The sequence below is a fragment of the Cupressus sempervirens genome, chromosome 10 (assembly GCF_028749045.1).
Source record: "Cupressus sempervirens isolate cs-2001-9-10 chromosome 10, ASM2874904v1, whole genome shotgun sequence".
Classification (NCBI taxonomy): Eukaryota; Viridiplantae; Streptophyta; class Pinopsida; order Cupressales; family Cupressaceae; genus Cupressus; species Cupressus sempervirens.
Window position 1 is genome coordinate 534,433,673 of NC_143127.1, and position 14,254 is coordinate 534,447,926.

Genomic DNA, 14,254 nt, shown 5'->3' on the forward strand with positions numbered 1-14,254 from the left:
TTTATACTCTTAAGTTCATTTGGTTAATATATTTTATACTACAATGGTTAGAGAGTAATAGAAAAATGATCTATTACAAATAGAAACTCAATTTTCTTGATCATAACTCCATTACTCAAGATCTCTACTCATTAGTTGATCATCACATCAACACTTTAATCTTCCAAAATTATCACTCTAATATGCTTGGTATAGTGTGTATAATCTCTTTACATCAACTCATCTTTCATTAGGACTAGCGATGAATTCAACCTTTCCAATCTCTTATATAGATAGGTTATTGCTTCTTCATCTCCTCCATAGATGGTGCAAGAGCACCTAGGGTAAGGTCAAACCCTAAGATTATTTTTTGATTTTTGGATGGTTTAACAAACCGTGGCATTAATAAGGACTTAAAATAAAGTCCCAAGGTGTTCTTAGGAGGTATTGAGTTGGTAGATTTTGGTTTAGGAGTTTATTTTGGTCAATTAGGTCCTAATAGTTGAAAATTGTAAAAGTTTCTCTAGAGGGAAAAATGAAGTGAAATTTCACCAAAGGAGGGAAATTAGTGTTTCAAGATGGCCCTCAAGTGTTATAAGGTCATCTTGGGAGGTTTGGTAACATTCTTTGCAAGTTTGGAGAGTCTAGGAGCAAAATTACTAAAGCTGTCAAAAAGTTGCATTGACAACTTTGCAATTTTAAAAAATTGCATGATAACTTTTCATGAAGTTTTGAGAATAAATGAATTCAGGTAGTTATGGATCAAACTCTAGGACATGATGACAAAGGAAGTCTATTTAATACTTTTCCAACTTAGTTCCAAGGGTTGGATAGTTGGGTGTATGGACAACACCAGTAACAGGACAATATCGAGCATTTTGAGCATAGTTTGGAGTTTTTGTTTGGATTTTTGGATTGCATAGAGGAATTTTTATATTGAATTAGGATCTTTTTTTCATTCTTTAATTTTGTGTGCAATTATTTTGGTTTCAAGTAAGAATTCAATAAGGTTTACAAAATTATTTATTTTTGTTGATCTTGTTGTCTAGTTTTGAGTAGTAAACATGAAAAAGGTGATAGCTTGAGTGTCCCTGATCTAATAATCATGGATCTTGGAGACAAAGAAAAATACTTTTTACATATTTTAAATATGGTTTTTTGGGTTTTTGGAAGGCCTTTTTCTATTTTTACAAGCGAGCCCTAGGCAAGCAGACAAGCTTGGCAAGGTGCAAAGAAGAAGCTTGTAAAGCAATTTGTGAGGAACAACAGATTGATATGGATCATCAATATTGACATGGAAATGGAGGAGTAGCATATGAAGGTATTATAAATCAAATGAGGAGGTTGGACAAGGAGTTTGACACTTGTGGAGGAAGAAACACCAACATTGCCCTTAAAACCTTTAAATATAGGATTTTTTGAATCCATACTATACAAATGTTATTAGAGGCCAAGACCTACAAAATCTTCAAGGGTTGATCATGTGAAACAAAATTCTAGTATATACCAAGGTGTCTTGTTAAGGTATTTTATGACTTTTAGCACTTTCCTTGTTTTTAGGAGGGCTAAAAGGGACTCTTAGGGCTACAAGGCCTAACTAGTCAATTTGAAGGGCTAAGAGGGTAAACCTTGGAAAGTTGGTGTAGAATGATGGGAAATGATTCAAGAACCATAGTGGGAGGGTTCAAATTTTTTTTTTCATTTTGGTGAATTTTTAGAAAACTAGGTCAAAGAGTGCATATTGGGTGAACTTGGGGAATGACATTGAGTTTTGAATTGTTCAAAGAGTTTCCTGGGTAAGAGGATAGTAGAATGATCCTCTAGGTTAGGGTTGATAGAGAAAACCCTATAGTGGGCTAAGGGCAGCTTGAGAAGAGCTAGAAAGCTCTGAATTAAAGAAGCTCCCCATCAAAGTGGTATGAGAGCCATAAGATTTAGCTTGTGGTGGCATGTTGTATTCCACTAACTCAAGTGGATCTTCCAAGATGGTGACCAATGGAGAGTTGGAAAAGGAAGTGGATGAGAAGAAGAAGCTCTTAGAAGAAAAGACCAGGGTTCTAGATGAGGCCCTAGAGGGGTAAAAGACAAGTTGAAAGAGATAGAGGGTGAAACCTAAGCTAAGTAAGATGAAGGCTTCAGAAAGGGTAAATAAAAGGTGAGTTTGGAGGATGAAATCCCTGAACCAAATCTTGCACCTTGTGAGCAAGGACCTTTCCTAAAATCCCTCAAGGAATTTGGGGGTAAGAGTCTAGAGAATGTTTCCTTATTGTATGGAAATATGGATGTAGAGGTAGTATTAGAATGGTTGGAAGGCATTGAGAACTACTTTGCATGTGAAGGGACAACAAAGGCCCAAAAGGTGAGGTTTGGAAAGTCTAGGTTGAATGGTCAAGCTTTGACATGGTGGAAATTTGTGTAGGAAGAAAGAGAAAGTGAGGGAAAGAAGCAAAAGAAATGGTGGAAAAAATAAAACAAACATATCTTCTAGAGGATTATGAGATTCATATCCATAGGCAGAGGTAGAACGTCAGCCATAAATTTTTTGATGTAGCTACCTATACTGAGGAATTTCAGAAATTAGTGCTAAGGTCAAGGGTGCAAGAAGTAGAGAGTATCAAGGTGGAAAGGTACTTAAATGGTCCATATAGGATGAGCTGAGTTTGTTTAGCCTCACCACTCTTCAGAGTTGTTTTCAAATGGCTAGGAAAGTGGAGGAAAAACTAAGAAAGAAAGGCGACTCCAATTCTAAGAATAGAGGTAGAGGTAAGGAATTCATAGGTGGTTCAAGGGGATGTTTTAGTGGTAGGAATACTAAGAAAAGAAACTATGGAGACTCCAAGTGGAGTGAGAAGTCCAGTGAGACCGGTTAGAGAGGAAGCTCTAGTAGAGGTAGAGGATCCAACAGTGGTGGCAGGGGCAAATACAAAGAAACATTAGGGGTTCACACTTCAATAACATGAAGTGCTACAACTATGGTAAGCTATGGAAACTTGCTTATAGATTTCTAGAGAAGGCATCATCTTCTTATGGGGAAAAGAAGATTAACTATGTGGAAGAAGAGGACAATCAAAAGGCAAGAGAAGTGGGTCTTGATGTGGAGAAAGGTGAAAAACTCATGTTGAGTAGGGTATTGGTTAAGGAACCATTCAAGGATGAGCTAAAGTAGAGGAGAACACTGTTTAGAAACACATGCAAGATATTGGGAAAATTATGCAAGGTAATCATAGGTTTCGGGTCTACTAACAATGTCTTATCAGAGAAGGTAGTACGAAAGCTTGGTTTGACCAAGATTCTACATGTGTGTCCCTACAAGGTGACATGGTAAAACAAGGAGTATAATATCATAGTGAATGAACAAGTGTGGGAAAACATCAATTGGAAAGTATCAGGATAAGATATTGTGTGATGTGCTTTCCATGGATGCTTGTCACCTACTATTGGGAAGACCTTGGTAGTATGCTAGGTAGGCAGTGCATCATGGGAAGGAGAAAAAGTACTCTAAGAAAGATGGTGTCACTTATAGAATCTAGTAAATAGTGGAAGAAGACAAGGAGGAAAAATCTACTACCAAAGCCTTGCTCATGAGTGGAAAGGAATTTCTTAAGGACTTGAAGGAGAGTAAAGGAGTAGGTTATGTTGTTATGCTAAAGCCTAAGGAGGAGGAGACAAAAACATCCACACCTATACTTTTAGAAGGGCAAGGGTTATTGGATCAATTTAAATACATCATTTGTGATGGATAACCACCTACCCTACCACCTAAAAGGGCTATAAGTCATCAAATTGACCTCATACCAAGGAAATCACTACCTAACAAGGTTGCATAAAAGATGACTCTAGAGAAAAACAAGGAGATTACAAGACAAGTTCAGGAACTACTTGAACAAGGGCTAATTAGGAAGAGCATTAGTCCATGTGTGTACTAGTGGTCTTAGCACCTAAAAAGGAGGCAAGTGGAGAATGTGTACTAATTCTAGGGCAATTAATAGAATCACAATTAGGTACAAATTTCCCATTATGAAAATAGAAGATTGATGGATTGTTTAGGTGGAGCTAGACATTTCTCCAAAATTGATCTTAAAAGTGGATACTATTAGATTAGGATGAAAGAAGGGGATGAATGGAAGTCTACATTTAAGACTATAGAGGAACTTTATGAGTGGTTGGTAATGCCATTTGGCCTTACCAATTAACCAATCACCTTCATGAGAGTCATGAATGAGGTTCTGAAGGATTACATTGGAGTATTTGTTGTGGTAGACCTAGATGACATTCTCATCTCTAGTAAGACCAAGGAGCAACATATGAAACACCTAGAGTTGGTATTGAGGAAGTTCAAAGAGGAAATGTTGACAGTAAACTTGGAGAAAAGTGAGTTCATGAAAGAGTAATTGGTGTATTTGGGGTTTGTAGTATCCCAAGGAAGTCTTAAGATGGACAAGGACAAGGTAGAGGCTTTTTTGAGTTGGCCTACATCTAGATCTGCTACAAAGGCTAGAGTTTTTCATGGCTTAGCACAATTCTATAGAAAGTTTGTAAGAAGATTTAGTGAAATATGTGCACCTATGATGGATAGAATCAAAGTGGGCATGAAGACTAAATTTGTGTGGACCAAACCTATAGATCAAAGTTTTGAGAGGTTGAGGAAGGAGCTAGAAACCCAACCTATCTTGGTTCTACCTATTTTTGAGAAGCCATTTGTAGTTGAATGTGTGTTAGGATAAAACCAAAGATATAAATAATAATAACATGTAAATATAAACAATGCTAGAAAATAATAGATCACACAGAAGAGAACACAAGAGACAAAGATTTAACATGGTTCACCCAAAACCTAGGCTATGTCCACCAAACAACAAGTCCAATATTATTATGATCTAGTGATTAAAATATATAATCCCTTACAACTCAATACCACCATAAGAAGAAATTTTTGCATCACCTACAATGGAAAAATTTTGAACCCTAATCCCTTTTATACAAGTATTTTTGTTTCTTTAGGGTTAAAATTAGTTACAACATGTCGGCCATAAAATGTTGATATAGTAGCCCCAAAAAAATTTATCAGGGGCTCCACCCTCAAACCCCTGACACTATGGCCTAACGGCCCCACTAAGGATGTAATGTCCCACCTAGAGATCCTTGGAACAAGGATGAAATATAAGCCAAGATATTTTTTTTTACAAGTATGAGTGCACATGATAACATCATACATAGATCTCAAAGTTCACAATGGAAGTCTTAACCACCATCCCAACAACCAACGAATCTCCAAATGCCACTACGTGAATTGATACACACTAACTAGAACTGAACTACTAAAAAGATAACCAAACAAAAAAAAAACTATTAGAGCATGGAAATTTAAGTCATCCTAAAGGATACTAGGAACACCAAAAATTGATCCCTGAAAACAAGTGGAGATGCCCCCTAGTTTATGCGCGAGGACCATAGACTGATAGGTTTTCATGCGAAGATGTGAAACATGCCACGTGAAGAAATACCTTTCTACACAAATATGTGCACAATGACATGAGGAAGTGTTTGGACATACCGCCAAGACACCCCAAGATTGGTGTAGGGTTTTGTACAAGAAAATACCAAGCCATGTTTAGAAACCCAACACAACACATGAGATCTTGCATTCTCACACGAGGATGCATGATTTTGAGTGAAGTCCCAAAACAACACACAAGAAGAAAGAAAGAAAAAAGACTTAGTTAAAGTGATTTATCCAAACTAGGGAGTAAAAAATCCATATTTTGAGGCAAGAACACTAGAACAATATATTGAAAAGAAAGCCAAAAAATTGCATCTACCATCTAGTTGAACAGCGAAGGGAAAGAACAAAAGGAAACATCATAGTGTACTGAAATCAACATCACATTAAATAGAAATACCATCACAATGAGCAATAAAACCAAAATAAGTACGTGGTTCCTCCTAACCATATAGCCTCATAAGACCATCATGGGCCCTAGCCATCCCCTACACATAACATTCCAAGCTATTAAATAGATCGTCAGTACTATCATAAGAAGGATGTCACTACTAAAACATGTTACAACATAAGTATAAGTAAATCTAACATGCTACAAGTAAAGCATAAGATAATCCTATAAAACTAGATAACATCATCTATCATATGCTACTCATCATAATAAGAAAATGTGTCATTAACTAACATCATCTAAACATGATATACAAGCATTTGAATGAAAGAATAAATCATAAGAAAGCATATTTTGGAACCGAAAACACCAAGTGAAAACATCTAGCAATAGTCACACTAGGACAAAAGACTATCTCTATACACTAGTCCCTTGTAGTGGTATGGGTAGCTATGCCTCCTAACCACATGGCACCCGTAGGTCCACTCTCACTATGCTGATAGAGATAATGATCCAACCACAAACACACATAAAGTAAACATCCATGGCTAACACACACACTAGACAATATGATGACTGAAACCAAGACAAAGATAATGCATAAACTATAGGTCCTAGTTAGACATTCAATGGGCTACTAAGTAGGGGATGACATCATGGAGAGTCAGTTGGCAATGACAAAATATTGGTAGTTCAAACTTCCCAATGGAAGGAGCACATCTTGAACCATTTTATTAACTTAAGTTTATTACCACCCAATATGTTATTTTAGTTATCACTTATTTAAAGCTCACTCTGCCAACCTATGGTGCCATGATCTCCAGGCTGTGAGATAGAAGCTCCCTCCATATGCTACCCTTCCCTACCTATGCTCATCCAATGTGCCTATAGGCATGTAGATTCCCAACCCAACCCCAATAATCATAACTTTTTGAAGTACCAAGGAAGATTAGGCCTCGCAAGTCACCCAAAAAATGTATGTGCATGTACTCATGTGTGGCACACCACCATCATGAAGATCATAACATGAGGATTAGATGAGAACACAAAGTAGAAAGTCATTCAATTGAAAATAGATTTGGGAGGATTGATGTGACATGCATCCCAATGCAACAAAAAAATGAAATAAAGTTTTAACTGCTATCCAAACAAATCATCCAGGTCCATGATCGAACTCATGCCAAGGAATCTCAAGAAAATCAAGTGGCACACAAAATTAGGTAAAAACCCCCAAAATTGGAAAACTTGAAAATTAAAACCCATTTGATGTTTGGGTACAAAACCCCTAAAAATCAAATAATATTTGTTTTTGGCCATCATATGCAAAAACATTTAGCATAACGGTGAAAAACCCCAAAACCCCATCCAAAAATAGGGAAAATGTTCATACTCAACCAACTTGATAGAACTAGCAAATAGAAATAGAGGGTAATGCTATTTCTCAACCTGCTAACAAACATGTACAAAAAATAGAAGCTAAAACAAAGAAAAAGTGATAAAATGGGAAAGCCCTACCTCACAGCCAAAAGGGAAAAAATTGAAAATAGCTCAGTAAAATAAATAATCTACCAAAACTTCTAAAAGTGATGACAAAGAAAGGTCTCCCTGAGCCAAATTCAATGAGACTGATCTCACAAAAATCCCACACTCATAGCTTCTAGAATAAACAAAAATGCGATCCTCCAGAAGAGGATTTTCATAAAAGCTCTCAAATTTGTGTTTTCAAAAAGTGAGAAGTAAATAATAAAATCCCCTTTTCAATACTTATTCACTTTTCAAGTGAATAGTCGATTAGAGAAAATAGGTAGCTAGACCAGCTAGACTCCAAATCAACCCAAACAAAAATAGGTTATTGCTCGTAAGGAGAATTCACCTAAGGAAAAGTTGCTAGAAATTAAATTCTAGAAGAATTAAAGCTCAAAAACCTAAAATTATAGAAATCACTAAACAACTTGCACGACAATGCGAACCTCTAAATCCATAGACATGCTCACTAGTCTAATCACATAATATAGATGAGTTTGGATTTAATAATCATTGAAAGATTTTAACTTAAACAATTAAAATAAGGATACATCGACCATATAGGGATGACATTGGTAAAATATGAATAACTGAATCAGTAACTCTGTGTGCCACTGCCAGGGATATAATTCTCGCATACTAAAACACACAATCAAGTGAAATTGTATATAATATCATAGCCAAAGAAAAATGCATTAAATACCTAACTAATCCATTTATTCAATTATATCTAAAAATCCATTTACATAACTCACATTCACAAAAAGCGTAAAGATGCAAGAATGAAGTAAATAACCATAGCATAAAATCCATCACATAACATAATCAGAAAGTATGTCCAAATACCAAATAATCAGATATCATCATAGATCTTTCATCTAAAAATGGCATCAACATGTAAATATGAGAAACTAAATAACATAATAGTGAAGCATTTATGGTAATGAATCAAAGTATAACAACTGACCCTTAGGTCATCTCAAAGTACATATAATAAGAGTATCAAGTATCTCTCAAATCAAAATAGACAAGGTATAGAGTACAAATTGATGGGGACACAACCCACACAAAATGGAAACAATAGAAAAAAAGGGGGCAATTATATTAACTGAGAAAATAGGCTAGTACAAACAGTACAGGAAAATAAGCTTCAAAATATGCCCTAAAGGCTTACAATAGCATAAATCTGGAGATAATTTCTCCTTTCAGTACCTCCTCTCAAACTCCACTCCGAACTGCCTTTAACAATGCCAGGATTCTCCTTAAATAGACCTTAGAGGGTTAATGACTAGGAGTACATTCTAGAAAGTGCTAGTAGGCATCCACTGACCAAATAGAAGGTTCCAGAAGCTACATTAGTAGTCGGTGCAAATCTAGAAGAATCCAGAAATGGTAACCGAACTTTCGGGAGGCATAACTATTGAACCGTAGCTCTGATTAACGAACAATTTACATTTTCAGAAAGCTCTCGAAGTGCTCTATAGACCTTTAGACAAGCTTCACTCATCCCCCATTTTTGGACCCTTTTTGAGGTCATTTAATGCCCCTAACCTGACTTTGAAGCATTCTTAGGAGGTCCCCAAAACCCAAAAAACTGCAATAACTTTCAAACCGTGGGGCCTTTTGACCCGATTCTTTTTCTGGAGTGCTCTAAATCACAATTAGATTCATCTGGCCAATTCACACATCCTAGTTCACCAAAATGATGGCCCAATTACATGCTCCTATTTTTTTGGGATTTTCTAGCACACTGATAGTGGAACTGTGAGAGTTGGAACCTTTATTTGACCCAAATGGGTGTCCAAAAGTGAAAACACATGAAACAAAAAATAAGTCTAAGTACTTTTTTTTGGGTGACACAGGATTGCCCTTATACCTCTGGATGCTCTTGCATCACAAACATGAGAGGCATTACATCCTCCCCCACTAGCATAGGCTTAATCCTAGAAGCTAACAAAAATATTGGGGTGTAATCACTTTAATTGTGTAGTATCCTCCAAAGTAGTAGAGGTCTCATGGATCGAGTCCTGTTGGAACCTTACTTGATTTATGTCCTGACCTCATAAGGTCAGCCTCCACTACTACAAGATATGAATGAGCTTCAAAGCAAGTTTCCTATCCACTACCTACAAAGCATCCCAATCAAGAACATGGGTCACATCCAGAATATACTACCTCAAAACAAAAACATGAAAAACATCATGGATGTGTGATAGGCTAAGTGGCAATGCTAGTTGATAAGAAATAGGACCAATCCTCTCAAGGATCTCAAAAGGTCTAACAAAACTTGGTGCCAACATAGAGCCTTTCCCATAATGGATGGGGCTCTTCCTTATATGCACTCTCAAAAACACCCTATCACCAATAGAAAAGTGACGATTCAACATATGGGCATTTGCATACTTCTTCTGCCTATCTTGAGTACTAACCAAATGCTTCCTAATGTGAACAACCTATAGCTCCATATCTTGAAGCATCTTTGGTCCCAAAAGAACTCAGTCCTCTAAGTGATCCCAACTCAAAGGGGTACATCATGGTCTACCATACAAGGCCTGAAAAGGTGACATGCCAAGAGAACTATGATACCCATTATTGTATGCAAACTCAACGAGGTATAAATAGTCCTCCCACTTCACTTGCCTATCCATAACATACATGTGAAGCATATCTTCTAGAACTTGATTCACTCTCTCAATTTGACCATTAGTCTCTGGGTGATAAGCCAAATGAAAATTGAGTTGCACACCCAAAGCATGTTGGAGAGATGTCCATAGTGCAAAAGTAAACACTGGATCTCCATAAAAAATGATGTGATGAGGGATCCAATGCAAATGTACAATATCCTCCAAGAAAACATGTGCTATAGAAGTAGTTGTGTAGGATGCTCTCATGGATGAAAAATGTGCTACCTTGGACAATTTCTCCACTATCATCATGATATAGTCATGTCTTTATGATGACATAGATAACCCTGTGATAAAATTAATGGATATCATATCCCATTTTTACTCTAGACTGATATGCGGCTACAAAAATCCCACCAAATGTTGATGCTTTGCCTTCACTCTTTGGCACTCAAGACATCTAGTAACAAAATTAGAAACATCATGTGTCATCCTTGCCCAAAAGTACAAGTATTTGAGATTAGTTTGCATCTTCTTAACACCATGGTGTGTGGAATATGGTGTACGATACATGCTTCTAACAAAACCAAGGTATGAAGATCACCTCACATGGGCACATAGATACACCCCAAATGTTGTAGTAGTCCATCAAACTCAAGAAAATAACTTGAAAATCTCTCCTTAAGGGTATGCTCAGACTCGATCTCTGCCCTCACCTCCTAATTCCAAGTGTCACTAGGTAAAGCCCTCAAGATATGACCTCACAAATCCACTCCCAATGACATCATTGATACCTCATGTGACCTCCTACTCAAATAATTTTCTATGAAATTCTCCTTCCCTTTAATTTAATGAACATCAAAGTCATACTTACATAAGAACTCCATTGAACGATGTTGTCATGCATTTAGATTTGGCTGAATAAAGATGTACTACAAGCTCCTACGATTGTAATGCAACTCAAATATATGTCCCAAAAGAAAATGAATCCAATAGAAAAGGGCATGCACTATGGACACAAGTTCCAAATCATGAGTGGGGTAGTTAATCTCATGGTCCTTTAGTTTCCTAGATTCATATGCAATTACGCGACCATCCTACATCAACACCACACCCACACCTTCCAAAGAAGTATTTGTATAAACCATGAAATTACCTACAGGATTAGGCACTGAAAGGATTGGTGCACTGGTCAAACACTCCTTAAGAGCATTAAATGCCACCTCACACTAGTTTGACCAAACATACTTCTTCCCTTTCTATTGAAGAGAAGTGAGGGATGAGATACTTGTGAAAAATCCTTCATAAAGTGATGGTAGTAATCTACCAATCCAATAAAACTATGAACCAAAGAGACATTAGTGGGTATCGACCAACCCATGATAGAAGGAATCTTCTTTGGGTCCACTACAATTCCATCACCATTGATGATGTGTCCCAAATACTCCACCTATGACTGGAAGAACCCACATTTACTCAAGTTTCCATATAACTGATGGTCTCTTAAGCAGTGTAATACCTAACATAAATGGACATCATGCTCCTTCATAGTATTCAAATAGAACAATGTGTCATCTAGGAATACAATGACACATTGATCAAGATAAGTGCAAAATACACCATTCATCAAACTCATAAATACTGATGGCGCATTGGTTAACCCAAAGGGTACATCCTTGAACTCATAATTCCTATACCTTGTATGAAAAGTTATTCAATAAATATCAGCCTCCTAGATAAGAAGATGATGTTATCTTGAATTTAGATCAATATTTGAGAACACTCGTACTCCCTTCATCTAATCAAACAAGTCATCTATCCTCAAAAAAGGATAAAAATTCTTCACTGTCACCTTGTTCAACTACTGATAGTAAATGCATAAACACAAATATCCATTCTTCTTATTCATGAAGATGACTGGTGTACCCCACATGGATATTCATTGGCCCTTGGCCAACAATTCCTCTAATTGCAATTAGAGCTCACTCAACTCTTGAGTAGTCATGTCGTGAAATCGGCTCCACTCCCAGTACAAGATCAATCTAAAAATCAATGTAATGCTATGGTGGCATACCTAGAATCTCATTAGGAAACACAACTTCATACTCAAATACGAGTGGGTGATCATCAAGTGTCATCATATGACTCTTAGCTTCCTTGAGATCACTAACATAAATAAGAAACAACTAACAACCCTTCTACACACTTTTCTTTAGTTGATTAGCTAAGATCAATCAAAGTGAGACTAGTCTTAGGACTCCCAAAAGTTCCACCTACCCACCTATGTCATCAACACATTGTACTATCTTATGATGGCAATCAATATTTTCTTGAATTGTAGCTAACCAATCCATTCCCAACACAATTTCATATGATCCTAGAGGTAGAATACATAGATCCACTATGGTGGTGAAGGTTCCCAAATTCAAAACACAACTCCTAACCAATGAGTTGACAATGACCTTAGAACCCATGGCTAACTCAACCTGCCACCTATCAACCTGATACATTTCCAATAGCAAACATCTCTAAACAAGAGATGGTGAAAGAAAGAATCTAAAGCACCAAAGTCAAACAAAATTAAATTTGAAATACCATGCAACATACTTATAGCCTTGAATACCATACCTTGATGATCTGCTTGATGGTTGTCAACCATCGCAAAGACTCTATGATTCCTACATGCATCTCCTATAGTAGGCTTAGATCTGGTTGTGCCCTTACTAGGTCTTGAAGATGGTTTAGTGGAGCACTCAAAAGATTTATGGCTAGGTTGGCCAAAAGAATAATAGTTTCCTACAAAGTTGGAACCTGTTCCATGACCATCCTAGGTAGCACTAGGATAAGGTGCACTACCCTACTAGAATTCTATTGAGTACTCTAAGAACTAATATTTCTATCCTTTGTTCTGGTTATCTCCTTTCTTACCTAAGGTACTAGGATCCTATCCGCCCTTGGTCCAAAACCTCTTCTTATTCCTACGGTGATCATCACCTTGAGTGCATGCTAACTAGGCTTGGATCTTTCCAAAAGATTGAGTGAACTACAAATCTTGCCCTAAATTCTGAGCACTTTGGTTCTAATAACCAGATCTATTACTGAAACCTCTAGCTAGATTCTCCTTTGCTATACATGCCTTCTCAATAGTGAGAACAAGAGTCTTAGGCTAATGCATACAAACTTCTCCAATGAGGGAATCCTTAAGCCTCATATGAAATGATGAGCTAGGAGTAAATCATCATGATCATAGCAAGAATACTGCCTAAGCTCAAAGAACTAGATTTCATACTAATCCAATGTCATGTTTCCTTGCTGAATTGAATGAAACTCATCAACAAAGGCCTCCCTAAACTAAGATAAGAATATCTCTTGAAACCTCTCCTCAAAGATCTCCCAGGTGAGATCTACAACACTAATTTAGAGCTTTTGATTCTCAATATTCCACCATATGGATGCGTGATTTCACAATGTTCCCTCAACCACATGATTGCACAATGTGCCCTTAAATTGGTTGCATATGGATGCATGGTGAATTAGTCCTCCATGTCCAATAACCAAGTTTTTTTTCCTTGAGGCCACTTCTCTTACCATCAAACAATGATGGTTTGGATAGATGAAGAGACTTCATGATATCCAACCTAATGGAATCTTCATTGTTACAGTCTTGATCACCCCGATGATGTCCTCTACCACCTAGTGGAGTAAGAAAATGTTCACATTCATGTTCCTCCTTTCTATGCTCTAAATTATGGGAATCTCCATGATGAGATCCCTGCTCTTGATCATGATCCCATTGGCACTCCTCAACATGAGGGCCCAACCAAGCAAGAATTTCTTGGAGCATTGGCATCAATCCTCCAACACTATTCTAATTAGCCTTATTACCTTTTTCTCCCTCTCCTTCTTGACATCCTGCTTCCTAGTGTTCATTTCCATGGTTATCGCTATGGGTACCACCATGGCCACAAGGTCTATGCACATGAGGCATCTCTCTAGAAATAACATGATAATGTTAGAATACTCAGATCATAAGTGTGTACATAAAATGTCACACTTCTATAAACCATTATTCTTAAGAGAGCCCATGGAAGAGGGAGTCTCAAGAGCCAACTTATAGCTCTCTATCTATGACATGCAAAGGCTATAAGATGGTGGCTCTCAAATGATCCAAACTATGCAACCCTTGTAAGGTGCACCATAGAGCAAGAGATTCAAAGAGTAGAGGAAAGAGTGCCA